The sequence below is a fragment of the Sus scrofa genome, chromosome 2 (assembly GCF_054392235.1).
Source record: "Sus scrofa isolate SSC_HxYL_T2T_F1_AM1 chromosome 2, Sscrofa_HxYL_maternal_Yorkshire_Landrace_v2.0, whole genome shotgun sequence".
Taxonomy (NCBI): domain Eukaryota; kingdom Metazoa; phylum Chordata; class Mammalia; order Artiodactyla; family Suidae; genus Sus; species Sus scrofa.
The window spans coordinates 17,191,689-17,211,282 of NC_139384.1; positions in this window are offsets into that span (position 1 = coordinate 17,191,689).

A 19,594-nucleotide genomic window follows, 5' to 3' on the forward strand; every position below is an offset into this window, starting at 1 on the left:
CCTGCTCTGGATGAGATCTATTATACCCTCCTCACATTTTACAAATGGAATTAAATGAGCTGTGAAGTTTCCCTGAGTCTCCTACTGACGAGACAGAAATGTTACAGTCACCTGAGATAACCCACTTTCCCTTCCATCATGTTTAATCCATTAGGGTGAACTTGAAGTTTTAGCTGCTCACTGGTGGAAGTATTGACTCTATGTAAGAATACATTCTTCTTCTGGGGAACGATCTGGACGTGGATATTCAAAAGTGAGTACACGTTGTTATTAGAAAAGACTGTAAGATATTTTACTCTTTATCCCTTTCTCATTTTGCTTCCTTCTCCAGTCCTTGCTAAGAAGCATAACCATGTGTTTTTCCTCTAAAATTCCTGGGCACTGACTTCCTTGTCATGATCCCTCAGTGTCAGTAAGGATGAGGGAAGATCTTGTAATTTTCAAGAAAGCATAGTCTCTGAGTGGTTTCTTCTGTGTCCATGGCTCCTTTGGCTGGTGACTGTGTGGTTCATCATTCTTTTACGATTTCATTGACCCGCTCTAACTTCAATGTGGTGACATGGAATTCATGAAAAAGGGAAGGAATTTCTAATCCTTACAAACAGAGATGTGCAGACTCAATCTACTTAGTGGGACATAAATGTGAACCACGATCTTGTGAAAATGAGTAGTCGTTCTCAAGAGTGTCCTGCCTGGGAAAATCAGAGAGTGTTTTCTTCATTTGTTTTTGCCTGGGCCCATGGCACGTGGATGCTCTTGGGCCAGGGATCAAATCAGTGCCACAGAACTGACAGCCTCAGGTCCTTTACCTGCTGAGCCATCAGGGAACTGCCAGACAGTGTTTTCTCTTGCTCTTTTGGTATCATTGTGTCCACCTTCATTTTTAGAGAGAAGGATTAAGCCTCAATGGACAGACCTCCCATTCTAAGAACTATCTCAGTGAAACTGAATTGGCTAAATTAAGTTAATCTACTTAAATGTTGGGAAAAAGAATTAGTTATCACTCACCTGGATTGGTTGATTGTGTATCCTTACTGTTTAGATTAGGCCCAGTCACTGCTTCTTCCCCTCAGGCATTTGCCCTATAGCTGCAAATCTACATGCATTAGCCAGGGAGACACTGGAATTCTTCTCTCACTAGACAAGTCTCTTAGTCTGGTTTCAGTGTATTTTTGTTCTCACTGGCAGTCTGGATTTACTCAGAAAATGAATTGTTGTAGTTAGGAAACTTGGTTAGCTGTAAGATGTAATTTGGACTCACTTTCTTGGCTTCTACTGAAACCATAAACGAATCTTCAAAATATAATTATGAAAAGTTCTTCAAATGGAGAAGTATAAACTGTATGAGTAAATGAAATCCATTTGATTGAACATGCTTCTCTCCAGGCAATTCTGCCAAAGTGTTGTTTCCCAAAAAGTCTATGAGCAATGGGGAGAGAATTCCTTTTATTTCTGATACAAGCCCACATTCAAACTCATACTAGGCTTGGCAGCAGTGTCTCCCCAGGAGATCTTCAGCTTGTTGATGCATGGCCCTGTGGCTCTTGTTTCCTTAAAGGTCCTTCTTTGTAATTCATTCTTCGCTGACTCTAGAGAAATGTTTAAATAGCCTTTCACCAAGTGCAAGTTTGGGTAATGCGTTGACCTCTCAAGTCCTCCGAGGACTAGTAATTGGCCCTGCTGGCATCTTTTCTGAAGCATCAGCCAAAGCCTTGCCTTTACTCCCACTTGGCTCCCACAGACAACCTTAGAGGCCACGGTTAGAAATGCACTTGGGCTTTGGTGAAACATATGCCTCTGGCCATAGTTTAGGATGGGATTTGTGTAAGGTTCTTGGAAAAGTTTGTGTTGGGGCTTCCTTGTTCATTTTGACACAGGTGGGCCTGGCATAAGATATATGGGGGTAGTTTCAGGCATAGGTCAGAGCCCAGATGATGCCGGAAAGATGTTACCGGAGTCTGGGTTCTTTGTGCGGTCGAAGAATGGAGTCCGCAAAAACCCAGGCAACAAGCACACAAAGTCTTTATTACAGGAAAGCAAATAGCTCCCATGGCTGCTGTGTGGGGGGAGAAGTGCCCCCCTTCTCTATTGTCCTATAAAGGTTTTTAATTCCTTAAAGTGTGTGTGTGGGGTGTACCAACATGGGGTGCAGAAAGATGTGGTTTTCTCCCACTGGCCTTGCTCAATATCCTATATCAGTCCTTATCCAATAGGGGTTTTAGGTGTGGAAGTGTCCTGTAGGTCTCATGGTTTTCTTTGCCCTTTTCTTCCCATAAACTGAGTCACAGGGGCTTAGGGATTAATGTCCATCTGGGGGTAGGTACACCTCCTTATAGTAAAGAAGGCCTGTGGGGATGTTACTCCCTGGAGCCCTTCAGCCACAAGTGATAATCAATAGCCATACCAAAGAAGGCGTCTAAGCCCATGTTCCTCTACTGACTACCTGAGTTAGTATTCTGCCTCACAGAGAATGGACTTTTCTGTGAAAACATGATTCTTCTAAATGTATGGTTATGCTAAGAATGGAAATGTCACTTTTTGAAGTTATGTGCCAGGTTGACACCTTGAAACAGAGCAGGACCCTGTGCGGCTCCTAGACACAGATACACAGAGCAATATCTTTGAGATTTTCTGCCAAAGGAGTCATCATTCCAGAAAGAAGGTCTTACTTTGGGAACCACCATAGCTCATCGCAGGACACTCTGAGGCCAGATTAAAAGAATACAGGCTCTGAGCAAACTCTGATCCTTAGCAGCAAACCCACCCTTGAGCCATTTCCATAAAACTCCTCACCAAACCCTACCAGGGTGGGACACAATCCGGCTGATTCCCCTTTTGCCTGGCAAAGCAGTAAAGCTATTCTTTTCTTGTATGACCAAAACCTCATGTCTCCAAGGTCCAGTTTGGCGCCAGTGCACAGAGGCTGGGCTTCAGCAACAACATTATCCTGGGACATTGTGACATTTTTATTAGTGACTGAGAGACACAAGTGGCAGGGTTCCCAGCTCCCTAAGATTGAGTACGTCACGATCATATCAACTTCATTTAGGGTGAGTGGGCACCAGATTGCCCTGCTGTATTATTACATAGCTTTTTTGTGTCTGCCTCACAGAGAGAGAATCATGGGAACTTCACGTACTATGCTTTCACAGAGTAGCCATGGGAAATCACACCCAGACAGGCACTCCATGGATAAAGACACCCAGAGGGAGCAAAGAGAAACACTGTGGCAAAGAGGCTGCCTACAGCTTCCTCTCCCTCAGCTTCTGAGGTGATAAAGAGCTGGCTGGAACCCTGCGCAGAATTGCCTTTCTCTTTCAGCAGCCTTTACCTTGAAACCAGATCAACACACTCCTGAAGTTCAGAGCAGAGAGGGAAGCAATGATGTCAGCTCTATCCTCAACAGTGAACAGTTTTTCTCATGTGTTTGCTGCCTGCCTCTTGCACAGTCTGTCCCTCCCTTGATTTTTTTAAAAATTGTGGCAAAACACACATGGGATTTACCATTTAAATAATTTTGCTCGTGCAGGTCAGTGGCATCCAGTACATTCACATTGTGTGCAACCATCCTCACCAGCTATCTCCAAAATTTGCTCCTCTTTTCAGACTGAACCTCCACATCCCCTAAATCATTACTTCTCATTCCTGCTTTCTCCCAGCCCCTAGAAACCACTGTTATTCTCTGTGCCTGAGTTGGATTTTTCTAATATGTTGCACAAAAATGCAATTACATAGTATTTGTCCTTCTATAACTGACTTTTTCCACTTAGAATAGTGATCGCAAAGCTCATCTATGTTGTCACATAGGCCATGATTTCCTTCTTTTTAAAAACTGAAGAATATTCCATGTATATACAGCATATTAAAAAATGCATTCATCTATCGATTGATGTGTAGGTGGTTTCTACACCTTGGCTCTTATGAATAACGCTGAAGTGAATATAGCACTGCAAATATGTCCTTGAGATCCTACGTTATTTTGGATAAATACCCAGAAATGGGATTACTGGTTCATATGGTACTTCTATTTTTAATGTTTTGAGGAATGCCCATACTGTTTTCCATAGAGGCTGTCGCAATTTACATTCCCACCAGCAGTGTACAAGGGTCCCCTTTTCTCCCCATCGAGGTCAATAATTGTTTTCCCTTGTCTTTTCTATCATAGCAATTCTAACATGTATGAGGTAATAGCTCACTGTGGTTTTGATTTGCATTTCCCCAATGATTATTTATGTAGAATATCTTTCGTATTCTTGTTGGCAATGTGTGTGTCTTCTTTGGAGAAATGTTTATTCCAACCCTTTGCCCATTTAAGAATACAGGCTGTTTTTGCTATTGAGTTGTATGGGTTCTTTATATATTTTGGATACTAACTCCTCATCAGATACATGGTTTGCACATAATTTTTCCCATTCCAACACAGTTGCGTTTTCACTCTCTTGTTTCTTGTGTTGCAGAGAAGCTTTTAATTTTGATGTTGACCCATTTGGATATTTTCACTTTTGTTACTTGTGCCTTTGGTGTCCTTTCCAGAAATGTCCAATGTCACACTACCTCAAAAAATGTAATTGGACATTTCCAAGAAATTTCCAATGTCACACTACCTCAAAAGCACTGACCAACAACATCAGCCCTCAGGAAACATTCCACAGCAGTGACAAGCAAACACTGCCCAGCCACGGGGAGTACAACTCTACCATGAAAGAGAAAACAACAAGCAAGATGAAGAAGCTGAGAAACCACCCCCAGTTAAACCAACAGGAGAACTCACCTAAAGCAGTCAACAGGGAAACAGATCTCTGCAGTCTGAGAGACCTGGAGTTCAAAAGAGAAATAGTGAAAATACTGAAGGAATTAAGAGAAGATATGAACAGTAATGCAGACACCCTCAGAAAGGAACTAGAAAATATAAGGAGGAGCCAAGAAAAACTAGAACATTCATTTGCAGAGATGCAAACTGAGCTAAGGGCAGTAAAAACCAGAATGAATACTGCAGAAGAACGAATCAGTGATGTGGAAGATAGAATAATGGAAATTACCCAATCAGGTCCGCAGACAGAAAACCAAATCAAAAAGCATGAAAGCAATATAAGAGACCTATGGGATAATATAAAGCGGGCCAATCTACGCATAATAGGAATTCCAGAAGGAGTAGAAAAAGATAAGGCAATGGAAAATATATTTGAGGAAATTATTGCTGGAAACTCCACAAATCTAAAGGATACTGAGTTCAAGGTACAGTGCTCCAAACAAGTTGAACCCAAATAGACCCACACCAAGACTCATTATAATAAAAATGGCAAAAGTTAGTGATAAAGAGAGGCAGCAAGAGAAAAGCAGAATGTTACCTACAAGGGAACCCCCATAAGGTTATCAGCTGATTTCTCTACAGAAACTCTACAGGTCAGGAGGGAATGGCAAGAGCTACTTAAAGTGCTAAAAGGAAAAAATATGCAACCTACAATACTCTATCCAGCAAGAATATCATTTAAAATAGAAGGGGAAATAAAAATTTTTCCCAACAAACAAAAGCTAAAAGGATACAGCGATACAAAACCGAGGCTAAAAGAAATACTGAAAGGGCATCGCTAAACCAAAAAGAAAGGAAGGAAAGGAGGAAAAAAAAAATAGAAGAGGAAGAACTAGGACTGAGGAAACCACAATCAGAGAGCAGTCACTCAAATAAGCCAGCATACAGATTTAATCATGATCATGCTTCAAACAAAATAAAATTAAAAAGAAAAAAAAGAGTCCTCAAAATCATAAAATATGGGCAAGGGATGCTAGGAAATAAATAGACCCTTCTTTTTGTTTGTTTGTTTCTCTTCTTAATTTTAATATAGTAATGAAGTGTTTGAACCTACAGGACCATCAGGCTAAAGCACACAATTATAGGAAGGGGTTAGCAGACTTAAGAAACAGGGCAACCACAAGCCAAAACCAAACATCGCATTCACAAAAAATTAAAAAAAAAAAAACACTCAAGCAGATAATAACTGGAGACCATCCAGCCAAGAAAAGAAAGGAAGGAAGAATGGAGAACCATAGAATCAACTGGAACACGAGGTTCAAAATGGCAATAATAATCTATCAATTATCACCTTAAATGTCAATGGACAGAATGCCCCAATCAAAAGACACAGAGTGGCTGAATGGATAAAAAGGCAAAAACCTTCAATATGCTGCCTACAAGAAACTCACCTTCGGACAAAAGATACATATAGATTGAAAGTGAAAGGGTGGGGGAAAATATTTCATGCCAATAGACATGACAGAAAAGCAGGAGTCGCAATCCTCATATCAGACAAAATAGACTATAAAACAAAAGACATAAAGAAAGACAAAGAAGGACACTATTTACTGATTAAGGGATCCATCCAAGGAGAGGATGTTACTATCGTCAACATATATGCCCCAAATACAGGAGCACCCAGATACATACAACAAATACTAACAGACATAAAGGGAGAAATTGGTGGGAATACAATCATAGTAGGAGACGTTAACATCCCCCTCACACCAATGGACAGATCCTCTAGACAGAAAACCAATAAAGCAACAGAGATCCTAAAGGAAACCATAGAAAAGTTAGACTTCATTGATATCTTCAGGACACTACATCCAAAAAAATCAGCATACACATACTTCTCAAATGCTCATGGAACAGTCCCAAGAATCGACCACATATTGGGACACAAAGCTAACCTCAACAAATTTAGGAACATAGACATTATCTCAAGTATCTTCTCTGACCACAATGCCATGAAACTAGAAATCAACCACGGGAAAAGAAATGAGAAAAAACCTACTACATGGAGACTAAACAACATGCTACTAAAAAACCAATGGGTCAATGAGGAAATCAAGAAGGAAATTAAAACATACCTTGAAACAAATGATAATGAAGACACAACCTCTCAAAATCTATGGGGTGCTGCGAAAGCAGTGCTCAGAGGGAAATTTATAGCGATACAGGCCTTCCTCAAAAAAGAAGAAAGATCCCAAATGGACAACTTAACCCTCCACCTAAATGAATTAGAAAAAGAAGAACAAAAAAGACCTAAAGTCAGCAGAAGGAAGGAAATTATAAAGATCAAAGAAGAAATCAATAAAATAGAGATTCAAAGAACAATAGAGAAAATTAATAAAACCAAGAGCTGGTTCTTTGAAAAGGTAAACAAAATTGACAAACACCTGGCCACACTCACTAAAAAGAGGAGAGAAAGAACTCAAATAAACAAAATGAGAAATGAAAAAGGAGAAATCACAATGGATACTGCAGAAATACAAAAAACCATAAGAGAATACTATGAACAACTATACGGCAACAAGTTTGACAATCTGGAAGAAATGGACAATTTTCTAGAATCCTACAGCCTGCCGAAACTGAATCAAGAAGAAACAGACCAACTGAACAGACTGATCACTAGAAACGAAATTGAAGAGGTCATAAAAACACTCCCTACAAATAAAAGTCCAGGACCAGATGGCTTCACAGGCGAATTCTATCAAACATATAAAGAGGACCTGGTGCCCATCCTCCTTAAACTCTCTCAGAAGTTTGAAGAAGAAGGAATACTCCCAAAGACATTCTATGATGACACCATCACCCTCATTCCAAAACCAGACAGAGATACCACCAGAAAAGAAAACTATCGGCCAATATCTTTGATGAATATAGATGCAAAAATTCTCAACAAAATCTTAGCCAACCAAATCCAACAACACATCAAAAAATCACACACCATGACCAGGTAGGGTTCATCCCAGGTTCACAAGGATGGTTCAACATACGCAAATCAATCAACGTCATACACCACATTAACGAAGGAAAAGTCAAAAATCATATGATCATCTCAATAGAAGCAGAAAAAGCATTTGACAAAGTCCAACATCCATTCATGATCAAGACCCTCGACAAAGTGGGTATAGAGGGAATATTCCTGAACATAATCAAAGCCATTTATGACAAACCCACAGCAAATATAATCCTCAATGGGGAAAAACTGAAAGCCTTCTCACTCAAATCTGGAACAAGACAGGGATGCCCACTCTCACCACTGCTCTTCAACATCGTTTTGGAAGTCCTAGCCACAGCAATTAGACAAACCAAAGAAATAAAAGGCATCCATATAGGAAGAGAAGAGATCAAACTGTCACTGTATGCAGATGACATGATACTATACATAGAAAACCCCAAAACTACTTGAACGGATTAATCAATTCAGCAAAGTAGCAGGATAGAAGATTAACATTCAGAAGTCAGTCGCATTCCTGTGTACCAGCAATGAAATACTAGAAAAGGAATACAAAAATACAATACCTTTTAAAATTGCACCTCAAAAAATCAAATACCTCGGAATACACCTGACCAAGAAGGTAAAGGACTTACATGCCGAGACTATAAAACTATAATCAAAGAAATCAAAGAAGATGTAAAGAAATGGAAAGATTTCCCATGTCCATGGATTGGAAAAATCAACATTGTAAAAATGGCCACACTACCCAAAGCAATCTACAGATTCAATGCAATCCCTATCAAATTACCCATGACAGTTTTCACAGAACTAGAACAAACAATCCAAAAATTTGTATGGAAAAACAAAAGACCCAGAATCGCCAAATCAATCCTGAGAAACATATGTATGTCTTCTTTGGAGAAATGTTTATTCCAACTCTTTGCCCATTTAAGAAATCAGGCTATTTTTGCTATTGAGTTGAATGGGTTCTTTATATATTTTGGATACTAACTCCTCATCAGATACATGGTTTGCACATAATTTTTCCCATTCCAACACTGTTGCATTTTCACTCTCTTGTTTCTTGTGTTGTAGAGAAGCTTTTAATTTTGATGTTTTTTTGTGTGTATTTTTGCTTTTGTTACTTGTGTTTTTGGTGTCCTTTCCAAGAAATGTCCAATGTCACGAAGTTTTTCCACTATGTTTTATTCTAGGATTTTTACAATCTCATCTTTTAAATTTAAGCTTTTAGTCCATTTGAGTTGATTTTTGTGACTGGTGAAAGATGAGGGCCCAATTTCAGTCTTTTGCATGTGGATATCTAATTTTTCCTGCACCATTTAGTAAAGACACTATTCTTTGTCCATTGTGTGCTCTTGGCATCCTTGTCAAAGATCAGTTGACCATACGCATATGCATGGGTTTATTGCTGGGACCTCTATCTGTTCCATTGGCCTCTATGTCTGTCTTTGTGTCAGTCAGTACCACACTGTTTTAGGCATGTAGGAACCTTCCCAGACTGGTTTAGAAATAAGTAAGTGTAAGCAGAAAGGTGTAGATTCTAGATGGTAGTTCCCTTAACTCTATCAGGGTGTCATCCTCCTGTTTTGTCTTGCTTCTTTTGGCCACACCCTCAGCATGCAGAAGTTCCCATGCCAAGAAACAAATGGCACCTCAGCAGCCACCAAAGCCCTCAAGCCACTGCATTGACATTGCTGGATCCCTAACCCAGTGAGTCACAAGAAAACTCGCAGTACCAGTTTTAATTTCTCTAGCTTCATAATATAGTTTGAAATCAGGAATAGGGATGCCTTCAACATTCTTCTTTCTCATGATTTTTTTTTTTTTTTGTCTATTCAGGGTCTTTTGTGGTTCTGTTCGAATTTTGGGATTGCTTTTTCTAGTTCTGTGAGAAATGCCACTAAGATTTTGATAGGGATTGTCTAAACTTTGTAGAGGGCATTGAGTAGTATGGAGAGCTCGACAATATTGAATCTTATAATCCATGAACATAAGCTGTCTTTTCATTTATTTGTGTGTGTGTGTGTTTACTTTCACCAATGGTTTGCAGTCTTTGGTTTAGAAGTCTTTCATATTTGTAGTTAAGTTTATTTTTAATTATTTTGTTCTTGTTGATGCTCTTGTTAAATGGGATTCTTTCCTTATTTTTTTCTTTTCTTTTGGGTTTGTCTTTTTAGGGCTGCACCCATGGCAGAGGAAGGTCCCCTAGCTAGGGGTCTAAATGGAGCTACAGCCACTGGCCTGCACCACAGCCACACAATGTGGGATCTGAGCCGTGTCTGGGACCTACACCACAGCTCACAGCAATGCCAGATCCTTAACCCACTGAGCGAGGCCAGGGATTGAACCTGCGTCCTCATGGATCCCAGTCAGATTTGTTTCCACTGAGCCATGTCATGATGGGAACTCCATGGGATTCTTTTCTTAATTTCCTCTTTTGATAGTTTGTCCTTAGTGTAGTATACAGAAATAGAAATGATCTTTCACATTGATCTTATATCCTGCTGCTTTACTGAATTTGGTAATTAGTTCTAACCGTTTCTTTTTTGTGTTTTTGTTTCTTTTTGTGTGTGGAGTCCTTCATGATTTCTACAAAAAGTTCATATCATCTGGAAATAGATACTTTTACTTCTTTCTTTATGATTTGGATGCCTCTTATTTGTTCTTCTTGCCTAATTGCCCTGGCTAGAATTTCCAGTGTTATGTTGAACAGAGCAATGAGACCGGGAATGTGTTCCCATTCCTAACCTTTGAGGAAAAGATTTCAGTTGTTCATGTGTTCAGTTGTTGAATAAAGAAGTTCTTTAATTATTGAGTGTGGTATAATCTGTGGGCTTGTCATATATGACTTTCTGTATATTAGGTTGGGATAATTTCCTTCTACTCTTAGTTTGTTGAGAGTTTTGTCATAAAAAGCTGTTGGAGCTGGTCAACTGCTTTTTCTGCATCTATTGATATTATCACATGATTTTTATCCTTTATTGTGCCATGCGGTATATCACGCTTACTGATTTTTGCATGTTGACCCATCCTTGCATCCAGGGATACATCCCAGGTAATTTTGGTGTACAGTCCTTTTAATATGCTGTTGAATTCAGTTTTCTATATGTCACTCAGGTTTTTTGTTTGTTTGTTTGGTTGGTTGGTTGGTTCATTGGTTTTTTTTTTGCATTTATGTTCATCAGGGATGTTGGCCTCTAATTTTCTTTCCCTCTGGTGTGTGTGTTTGGCTTTGGTGAACAGAGTAGTGTTACCCTTATCAAATGAGTTTAGAAGTGTTTTTTCCTCTTTAATTTCTTGTAAGAATTTAAGAAGGCTTGGCATTAGTTCATTTTAAAACCTTTGGTAGAATTTACCAGTGCATCAACCCATCTTGTCTTGCTTTTTTTTTTTCTTTTTCTTTCTGAGGAGTTTTTGAATACTTCCTTAATGTCCTTGCTTACTGTTGGTGTGTTCAGATTATTTCCGTTTTTTAAAAAAATTGAAGTGCATTTGATTTATGATGTTGCATTAGTTTCAGGTGTATAGCACAGTGATTCAGTTATGTAATTTTTTCCAGATTATTTTCCTTTATAGGTTATTAGAAAATATTGAGTTCTACTTCCCTGTGCTATACTGTAGGCCCTTGTTGGCTATATATTTTATGTATGGTAGTGTGTGTATGTTCATCCTAAATTCCTAATTAATCCTGCTTTCCATTCCTTTCCCCCTTTGGTAAGCATAAGTTTGCTTTCTGTGTCTGTGATTCTATTTCTCTTCTGAGCATAGGTTCATTTGTATCATTATTTTTGTATTTCACATATAAGTGATATCATATGATATTTGTCTTTCTCTGTCTGACTTACTTCACTTAGTATGATAATAGGTAGGTCTGCCCATGTTGCTACCAATGGCATTATTTCACTTTTTATGGCTGGGTAATATTTCATTGTGGGTGTCTATATGTGTGTGTGTGTCACATCTACTTTATCCATTCCCCTGCCAATGGACACATTTAGGTTGGTTCCATATCTTGGCTATTGTAAATAGTACTGCCATGACCCCTGGGGGTGCATGGATCTTTTCAAATTATGGTTTTCTCCAGATATATGCCCAGAAGTAGGATTCCTGGATCATATGGTAGCTCTATTTTTAGTTTCTTAAGGGAATCCCTGCTGTTTTTCTTAGGGACTGTGCCAATTGATATTCCCACCAACAGTACAGGAGAGTTCCCTTTTCTCCACACCTTCTCCAACATTTATTATTTGTAACCTTTTTGAAGATGGTCCGTCTGACCAGTGGGAGGTAGTGTTTCTTTTGTTCATTTGCTTTTGCTTCTTTTTTTTTTAAGCATATAGTCGATTTATCCTGTTGCATCCATTTCTGCTGCTCAGCATAGTGACCAAGTCACACACATATATACAAACAATCTTTTTGTCATATTATCTTCCATCATGTTTTGATTTGCATTTCTCTAATAATTAGCAATTTTGAATATTTTTTCGCGTGCCTGTTGGCCATGTGTGTGTCTTCTTTGAAGAAATGTTTTTTTAGACCTTCTGATCATTTCTTTGATTGGGTTTGTTTCTTTTTTTTGGTATTGAGCTGTATAAACTGTTTGTATATATTGGAAATTAATCCCTCGTCAGTTGCATCATTTGCAAATCTTTCCTCTCATGCTGTAGGTTGTCTTTTCATTTTGTTTATGGTTTCCTTTGCGGTGTGAAAGCTTTTAAGTTTAATTAGGTTCCATTTGTTTATTTTTGTTTTTATTTCCATTACTCTAGGAGACAGATTTAACGAAAAAAATGCTGTGATTTATGTCAAAGTGTGTCCTGCCTATGTTTTCCTTTAGGAGTTTTATAGTATAGTATATTATCTTGTAGTCTTACATTTAAGTCTTTAATCCATTTTGAGTTTATGTTTGTATAAGGTGTCAAAGAACGTTCTCATTTCATTCTTTTCTTTTCTTTTCTTTCTTTTTTTTTTTTTTTTTTTTTTTTTTGCTTTTTAGGGCTGCACCTATGGCATATAGAAGTTCCCAGGCAAGGGACTGAATCAGAGGTGCAGGTACTGTCCTATGCCACAGCCACAGCAACCCAAGATCCAAGGCGTGTCTGCAAACTGCACCACAGCTCATGGAAATGCCTGATGCTTACCCCGCTGAGTGAGGCCAGGGATTGAACCCATGTCCTCATGGATACTAGTGAGATTCTTAATCTGCTGAGCCACAACAGGAACTCCTCTAATTTTATTCCTTTTTTTATTTTTTTTTACATTTTTTACATTTCTTTTTTTATTAAGATTTTTATTTTTTCTATTATAGTTGATTTACAATGTTCTGTCAGTGTACATTTCTAAAATGTATTTTTAAAATACACATTTAAAAATATTGTTCTAGGTATCCATGGGGACAACAAATTTCTTCTCTAGAGCTATAAAATTACAAGTGACTCAATATCTTTTTAACTGGACATGGTTTTCTGTTGTCAACTCTGCCATGGTTTATTTTCTTAAAGTCCTTGCTTAGTGGGGTGAGAATTTGTCTCTGAGTAAAAGTTTTTTGTCCCACTCTGTTTTTCCTGAAAACCCATACCAAGCTTGAGAACAGCATCTTCATCATTCATATTTCCACTTTGCTGGAAAACTCCCCATCAAATAAAATGCATGTGTATGTGTGTATATATATATATATTAAACGGATTCACTTTTTTGTAAATTGGAAACTAACACAGTGCAGGGCTCTGCTGATGTACTGACTTTTCAAATAATCAGATGATTAGTAAGCAGTACTGTTGGAACCTGCGGAAATGGATGCTGACAACTTTTACTTATTGCCAGGTGCTAAGATAAATATCATTAAAACAATCTGAGTATGCAGTTGGGCCTGAGTGTGAAGTATGTACCAGCTCATGCTTGAGATTAGATTAGGGTGGGGTATATCTGAAACATTGATTGGAAGGTCTGACTGTGGTTTTCTTGATCCTGGCTTTGCTTTGGTGCTGGGTTTAAGCCTCACTGTGTTCAGATGAAAAAAGTCTCCCTTTGATGATGATCCATGTTTGGTTGTCCTTAGAAATGCCAGTCTTCAGGTTGTTTACCTACATTTCCTGGAAGACTGACCTTTTCATTCAAGATTGACCAAGAGGCTTTAGAATTCCTGTTATTCTCATTCCTCAGGTTAGGTGATTTAAAGGCATGGATATAACTTTTTTTTTTTTTCATGTGGGCATAGGATGCCATATACCATAATCTATTTGGGGGAATAATGGTTGTTTCCTAATCCGCAATGGGGAATCATGAGGCATCAAGTTAGAGGTTTTGCTTATATGCAGAAGTGATTGACAAGAATCACACTCAGCCCAAGTTCTCTGGGGAAGGCACCTGCAGGCGTGTGGAGAAAATCACTGTAAGGAGGAAGGCTCTTTCCTCTTTCAGCTTCTGATGTGGAGTCAGTGGCAACCTTGAGAGGAATGGTCTGGGATGATGTTCCTGACAGGGGACTTTGCGTTCAAGCTCTTCCTCTCCCGCAGGAGCTGATGAAAAATAAAGAAGAGTATCCTCCCCAGTCAGAATGATGTGCCATTGGGAGAACAGCTTTTTTTCACAAAAATTTTTTTTTTCCTTTTCTCTCTCTCTCTTTTTTTTTTTTTTTTTTTTTTTTTTTTTTTTTGCTTTTTCTAGGTCTGTATCCGTGGCACATGGAGGTTTCCAGGCTAGGGGTGTAATCGGAGCTGCAGTAGCCAGCCTATCTACAGTAGCAGCTCATGCAAATGCCTGATACTTAACCCGCTGAGTAAGGCCAGGGATTGAACGCATGTCCTCATGGATACTACTCAGATTCTTTTTTTTTTTTCCCACTGTACAGCAAGGGGGTCAGGTTATCCTTACGTGTATACATTGCAATTACATTTTTTCTCCCACTCTTTCTTCTGTTGCAACATGAGTATCTAGACATAGTTCTCAATGCTATTCATCAGGATCTCCTTGTAAATCTATTCTAGGTTGCGTCTGATAAGCCCAAGCTCCTGATCCCTCCCACTCCCTCCCCTTCCCATCAGGCAACCACAAGTCTCTTCTCTAAGTCCATGTTTTTCTTTTCTGAGGAGATGTTCATTTGTGCTGGATATTAGATTCCAGTTATAAGTGATATCATATGGTATTTGCCTTTGTCTTTCTGGCTCATTTCACTCAGTATGAGATTCTCTACTTCCATCCATGTTGCTGCAAATGGCATGATGTCATCCTTTTTTATGGCTGAGTAGTATTCCATTGTGTATATATACCACCTCTTCCGAATCCAATCCTCTGTCTATGGACATTTAGGTTGTTTCCATATCCTGGATATTGTGAATAGTGCTGCTATAAACATGTGGGTGCACGTGTCTCTTTTAAGTAGAGCTTTGTCCAGATAGATCCCCAAGAGTGGGATTGCAGGGTCATATGGAAGTTCTATGTATAGATTTCTAAGGTATCTCCAAACTGTTCTCCATAGTGGCTGTACCAGTTTACATTCCCACCAGCAGTGCAGGAGGGTTCCCTTTTCTCCACAGCCCCTCCAGCACTTGTTATTTGTGGATTTATTAATGATGGCCATTCTGACTGGTGTGAGGTGGTATCTCATGGTAGTTTTGATTTGCATTTTTCTTATAATCAGCGATGTTGAGCATTTTTTCATGTGTTTGTTGGCCATCTGTGTATCTTCTTTGGAGAAATGTCTCTTCAGGTCTTTTGCCCATTTTTCCATTGGGTTATTGGCTTTTTTGCTGTTGAGTTGTATAAGTTGCTTATATATTCTAGAGATTAAGCCCTTGTCGGCTGCATCATTTGAAACTATTTTCTCCCATTCTGTAAGTTGTCTTTTTGTTTTCTTTTGGGTTTCCTTTGCTGTGCAAAAGCTTTTCAGTTTGATGAGGTCCCATGGGTTTCTTTTTGCTCTAGTTTCTATTGCTTTGGGAGACTGACCTGAGAAAATATTCATGATGTTGATGTCAGAGAGTGTTTTGCCTATGTTTTCTTCTAGGAGTTTGATGGTGTCCTGTCATATATTGAAGTCTTTCAGCCATTTGGAGTTTATTTTTGTGCATGGTGTGAGGGTGTGTTCTAGTTTCATTGCTTTGCATGCAGCTGTCCAGGTTTCCCAGCAATGCTTGCTGAATAGACTTTCCTTTTCCCATTTTATGTTCTTGCCTCCCTTGTCAAAGATGAATTGGCCATAGGTGTCAGGGTTTATTTCCAGATTCTCTATTCTGTTCCATTGGTCTGTCTGTCTGTTTTGGTACCAGTACCACACTGTTTTGATGACTGTGGCTTTGTAGTATTTCTTGAAGTCTGGGAGAGATATGCCTCCTGCTTGGTTTTTGTTTCTCAGGATTGCTTTGGCAATTCTAGGTCTTTTGTGGTCCCATATAAATGTTTGGATTGTTTGTTCTAGTTCTGTGAAAAATGTCATGGGTAATTTGATAGGGATTGCATGGAATCTGTAGATTGCTTTGTAGTATGGCCATTTTTACACTATTGATTTTCCCAATCCAGGAACATGGAATATCTTTCCATTTCTTTACATCTTCTTTGATTTCTTTGATTAAAGTTTTCTAGTTCGTGGTATATAGGTCCTTTACCTCCTTGGTCACGTGTATTTTGAGGTATTTGATTTTGTGAGGTACAATTTTAAAAGGTATCGTATTTTTGTATTCCTTTTTAATGTTTCATTGCTGGTATACAGAAATGCAACTGACTTCTGAATGTTAATCTTCTATCCTGCTACTTTGCTGAATTGATTAATCAGTTCAAGTAGTTTTGGGGTTGAGTCCTTAGGGTTTTCTATGTATAGTATCATGTCATCTGCATACAGTGACAGTTTCATCTCTTCTTTTCACATATGGATGCCTTTGATTTATTTGGTTTGTCTAATTGCTGTGGCTAGGACTTCCAAAACTATGTTGAAGAGCAGTGGTGAGAGTGGGCATCCCTGTCTTGTTCCAGATTTGAGTGAGAAGGCTTTCAGTTTTTCCCCATTGAGTATTATATTTGCTGTGGGTTTGTCATAAATGGCTTTGATTATATTCAGGAATGTTCCCTCTATACCCACTTTGGCAAGGGTCTTGATCATGAATGGATGTTGGACTTTGTCAAATGCTTTTTCTGCATCTATTGAGATGATCATATGATTTTTGACTTTTTTTTTGTTAATGTGGTGTATGATGCCGATTGATTTTCATATGTTGAACCATCCTTGTGAACCTGGGATGAACCCTACCTGGTCATGGTGTATCATTTTTTTGGTATGTTGTTGGATTCGGTTGGCTAAGATTTTGTTGAGAATTTTTGCATCTATATTCATCAATGATATTGGCCGATACTTTTCTTTTTTGGTGGTATCTCGCTCTGGTTTTGGAATGAGGGTGATGGTGGCCTCATAGAATGTCTTTGGGAGTATTCCTTCTTCTTCAACCTTTTGAAAGAGATTAAGGAGGATGGGCACCAATTCCTCTTTATATGTTTGATAGAATTCACCTGTGAAACCATCTGGTCCTGGACTTTTATTTGTAGGGAGTGATTTTATGACCTCTTCAATTTCATTTCTAGTGATCAGTCTGTTCAGTTGGTCTGTTTCTTCTTGATTCAGTTTTGGCAGGCTGTAAGATTCTAGAAAATTGTCCATTTCTTCCAGATTGTCAAACTTGTTGCCGTATAGTTGTTCATAGTATTCTCTTATGGTTTTTGTATTTCTGCAGTATCCGTTATGATTTCTCCTTTTTCATTTCTCATTTTGGTTATTTGGGTTCTTTCTCTCCTCTTTTTAGTGAGTGTGGCCAGGTGTTTGTCAATTTTGTTTACCTTTTCAAAGAACCAGCTCTTAGTTTTATTAATTTTCTCTATTGTTCTTTGAATCTCTATTTTATTGATTTCTTCTTTGATCTTTATAATTTCCTTCCTTCTGCTGACTTTAGGTCTTTTTTGTTCTTCTTTTTCTAATTCATTTAGGTGGAGGGTTAAGTTGTCCATTTGGGGTCTTTCTTCTTTTTTGAGGAAGGCCTGTATCGCTATAAATTTCCCTCTGAGCACTGCTTTCGCAGCATCCCATAGATTTTGAGAGGTTGTGTCTTCAGTATCATTTGTTTCAAGGTATGTTTTAATTTCCTTCTTGATTTCCTCATTGACCCACTGGTTTTTTAGTAGCATGTTGTTTAGTCTCCACGTAGTAGGTTTTCTCTCATTTCTTTTCCCGTGGTTGATTTCTAGTTTCATGGCATTGTGGTCAGAGAAGATACTTGAGATAATGTCTATGTTCCTAAATTTGTTGAGGTTAGCTTTGTGTCCCAATATGTGGTCAATTCTTGGGACTGTTCCATGAGCATTTGAGAAGTATGTGTATTCAAACAAACAAAAACAAGGGTCTATTTATTTCCTAGCATCCCTTGCCCACATTTTATGATTTTGAGGACTCATTTTTTTCTTTTTACTTTTATTTTGTTTGAAGCATGTTCATGATTAAATCTGTATGCTGGCTTATTTGAGTGACTGCTCTCTGATTGCGGTTTCCTCAGTCCTAGTTCTTCCTCTTCTTCTTCTTTTTTTTTTTTTTTTCTTCTTTCTTCCCTTTCCTTCCTTTCTTTTCGGTTTAGAGAAGCCCTTTCAATATTTCCTTTAACCTGGGTTTTGTGTTGCTGTATTCTTTAAGTTTTTCTTTGTTTGGAAAAATTTTTATTTCCCCTTTATTTTAAATGATATTCTTGCTGGATAGAGTATTCTAGGTTGCATATTTTTTCCTTTTAGCACTTTAAATATCTCTTGCCATTCCCTCCTGGACTGTAGTGTTTCTGTAGAGAAATCAGCTGATATTCTTATGGGGGTTCCCTTGTAGGTAACATTCTGTTTTTCTCTTGCTGCCTTTAGGATCCTCTCTTTATCACTAACTTTTGCCATTTTTATTATGATGTGTCTTGGTGTGGGTCTGTTTGGGTTCAGTTTGTTTGGGGCCCTCTGTGCTTCTTGTATCTTGAACCCAGTATCCTTTAGATTTGGGAAGTTTCCATTGATAATTTCTTCAAATATATTTTCCATTCCCTTATCTTTTTCTACTCCTTCTGGAATTCCTATTATGCGTAGATTGGCCCGCTTTACATTATCCCATAGGTCTCTTATATTGCTTTCCAGTTTTTTGATTTGGTTTTCTGTCTGTTGACCAGATTGAGTGATTTCCATTATTCTATCTTCCACATCACTGATTCGTTCTTCTGCATTATTCATTCTGGTTTTTACTGCCCCTAGTTCAGTTTGCATCTCTGCACATGAATGTTCTAATTTTTCTTGGATTCTCCTTATATTTTCTAGTTCCTTTCTGAGGGTATCTGCATTACTGTTCATATCTTCTCTTCATTCCTTCAGTATTTTCACTATTTCTCTTTTGAACTCCAGGTGTGTCTGACTGCAGAGATCTGTTTCATTGTTGACTGTTTTAGGTGAGTTCTCCTGTTGGTTTGACTGGGGGTGGTTTCTCAGCTTCTTCATCTTGCTTGTTGTTTTCTTTCTCCTGAGGGAGTTGTACTCTCCATGATCGTGCAGTGTTTGCCTTGTCACTGCCGTGGAATATTTCCTGAGATCTGACATTGTTGGTCAATCTTTTTTGAGGCAGTGTGGCTTTTCTGGAGTGTTGATGGGGCTAACAGTGTTTCTTTGAAGCAAAGGAGGACTTCCTGAGGGCAGACAGGACTGGGAGGTCCACACCGTGATGGTAGCAGATTTCACTTGGTCATGCAGAGCTTGCTCTGGTGTTTTTAGGCTGTGGGGTTCTCACTGGGGGTTGGCGGTGTTGGGCAGCTGCTCTTCAGGGGTGCATCACCCCCTGGGGG